Here is a 3,115-nt window from a genome sequence, read left to right as displayed (position 1 = left end):
CAATCCATTTCTGGTACATTGCATTCCAGCAGCTAGCAAACGACAACAAGCCCCATGTCTACACAAGCCCCATGTCTACCTGGAAGATTTTCCCCAGATGTCTGTATGGTCCCCTTCTCACCTCACTCAGCCTCTGCTTAACTCTTGCCATAGCAGCCTGGCCTTCCCAGGTGATGCCCCGTGACCCAGCACCTGATCACCTTCCATCCCGAACCCTGTTCTTTTTTTTTTTTTTCCCAAAAAAATTTCATTCAAATGTATTTTTCACAGTGGACAGTTTCCTTAAGGGAAGATACAGTTTCTTGACACAACATTTAAAGATTTTATTGGCCATATTAATTTTCCTCACAAAAGTTTTTAAGTTATCTATAAGTTCTTAGAATGTCAGAGTAGAAGAGAAGAAAAAATTGGCTAAAGTTTAAAAGGGCAGTGGGGGGAGCAGCAACTTGGCAATGATTCCTCAGAAGACTGTTTTCAGACATCCTTTTTCTCCAGTAAAATTTTGTGCAACTCATCTGCACCCTCGCTTGTTCTCACCCGGATTAACATGGTAACTGGGGCGGTGGCATTCTTCTCATCGATTGGTGGATTGGGGACACAGACGATAAGCACATTGTTCTTCCCTGTCCGGGTACATGGCATATTGTACCATGTACAATCAGAACATTCAGCAGTATATTGCCTAAGTTGGTATCTGCCCGCACTAAAAGCTGCATCTTCTGATTGGCTGTAGGTTTTAAGTGCAGAGTACCTATACCCTTCTCTTTAAATTCACTGTCTTTCTTGTAGAATAGTTTACACTTTTTGGAGTAAAAAGCATCTTCTTCTTTTACTTCAGTAACTACTACTTTGGGTGGTTCGTCAGTCTCTCCTTCACCTCCACCTTTGCATTCATTACTGCCACATTCTTCTTGGTTCTCCAATGTTTTAGTGGAAAATGGTGAAAACACAGGTTTATTCTGGGTAACATCTTTGCCAAATAAACTGGAGTTGCCATGGGAAAATGAAAATCCAGTCAGGGAACCAGAACTTAGCGAGCCTAAAGCAGAGCTATCAATTTTCTTGCCAAAATTAAATGAGGCACTTGTTGCTCCTGATGATGGGTCCATTTTCTTTTCAGACACAGCCTCCATCTTTTTTTCAGATGTGTCCTCAGTTTTGTTGCCATGAAACAAAAATGCTGATTCTTGCTGTAATTTTGCTGATCCATATAGGGAAGGAGACTGTGTTTCAACCAACGTTTTGTTAGTTTCACTTTCAGAAAGATACTGCCACTGTTCCCATGTGGCTGTTCAATATTTGCTAAATATTTCTCATAGTCTTTAAAGATAGGTGTCAGATCACAGACTGGGCTTGTTATCACATGCTTCACTATCCAATCACGGACAGAGCAGTTTAGTGCGGCTAACTGCTTGTGATAGGCATTTCCATGGCATGTTCTACCGGAAGAAAATGCAGAGCAGGAGGGCTGCTGACTGTCGCCATTAGTTTTGGGATTTGAACTCTTATTCTCAACCAAGGGGGTTGGGCCATTTGCAGTTATGGAACCAAAGGGTGCCTTGGTCTCTGTTGCTGTCTTTGTACTACGGTAAAGGAAGGGGCACTAGTTACGCTATTTCCATTTGATAGTCCTTCTAAAGGCTTCACTCCAGCGCCATTACCAAATCCAGAAAACCCTCCTCCTCCAGAAGGTATAACCAAGCCTTTAAAACCTTTAAAGGCCCCTCCACTATCAGACTCAAATCCAACATTTCTTCGTTTTGCCTTTTTTATGGCTCTATTGTTCAAGACTTCCTCACTAGCCACTGAGAATGTTCCCACCTCTTCTGCTTCATCTTCTTGATCCCCATTCCTATCTGTCAATTCCTTCTCAGCAATTCTTTCCGCCATTTTTTCAAACCTCCCCCGAGGCCGCTGGAGCACTGGCTATGTTGTGGGGGAAGCGAAGACCAGCAGGTCCGAGGTCACGGTCGCGGTGCTGGGGTCCAGGCGGCGGCTATCGCCCAGCCGAGCGCTCTTGGTCGCTTCTGGTTTGCTGAAAGCCTCGAAGAATTTCGTGATCAGCAACCTTGGACTCTCAAATATCATGTCCCCTTGGGTCCTCGTCTCTCTGTGCTCGGGATTGAGGGGGACGAGCTGTCGGCTTAGCCAGAAACTGCGGGGGTACCAGCGGCGAACACGTTCCAAGCTGCCATCTTGTAGCTCCAACCTACCCCTCTCCGAACCCTGTTCTTTACAACACTTGTCATTGCCTGGTGGATTGTGTTTGTCTATTGATTGTATTGTGTTTATTATCTGAATCCATCAGGATGGTGTACATCTCCAAGAGCCCCCATCTCATTCATGATAAAAACCAGAGTTCTTCCAGTGGCCCAAAAGATCTGACCCCTGGACACCTCTGCATTCTCACTGCCTGCTCTCCATCCCTTGGCACACTCCCTTCTGTGCTGTCACTGGAACACACTTGCCACATGCCTGTTCCAGGGTCTTTGCATGGCTGCTCCCTCGGCCTGGAAGATTTTCCCCAGATGTCTGTATGGTCCCTTCTCACCTCACTCAGCCTCTGCTTAACTCTTGCCATAGCAGCCTGGCCTTCCCAGGTGATGCCCCGTGACCCAGCACCTGGTCACCTTCCATCCCGAACCCTGTTCTTTACAACACTTGTCATTGCCTGGTGGATTGTGTTTGTTTATTGATTGTATTGTGTTTATCGATTTGTTTATTACCTGCCCCTTGCTCAACAGAATGTGAATTCCATGGGGGCAGACCTCCTTTGTCCTGTCCCTTATTGTACCAGCTGCCACACCTAGAACGCTGTCTGAGACACGACAGGTATGCAATCAGTATTTGCTGAGTTAAAGTACAAATGTCTCCGAGTGACACTTGGGGTGCCTGCACATCTGCATGTGCACTTTTGTGTGTGTCTGTCCTGGTGCCTGAATGCGCACATTTGTGTGAGTTCCAGATATGGATAGGTACACAGGCTGGTATGTGTCAATATGTCTGCCGGAGCCTGCGTGTAGGTTAATGTGTATGTGTTGCATACATGTTTGTGTGTTGTATTTGTGTGTATGTGTGCGTGTATTCCAGATTGAATATAGGACAGGAGGAAAAT

General features: G+C 45.7%; 1 pseudogene; it reads right to left on the bottom strand.

The window, feature by feature from the left end:
• Positions 1 to 261: 261 nt before the first annotated feature.
• On the bottom strand, positions 262 to 1,992 carry LOC143666804 (nuclear pore complex protein Nup50 pseudogene; annotated as a pseudogene).
• Positions 1,993 to 3,115: the final 1,123 nt, after the last annotated feature.

Source organism: Tamandua tetradactyla, chromosome 23, assembly GCF_023851605.1.
Source record: "Tamandua tetradactyla isolate mTamTet1 chromosome 23, mTamTet1.pri, whole genome shotgun sequence".
Classification (NCBI taxonomy): Eukaryota; Metazoa; Chordata; class Mammalia; order Pilosa; family Myrmecophagidae; genus Tamandua; species Tamandua tetradactyla.
This window is presented reverse-complemented; position numbering and strand designations above follow the sequence as displayed.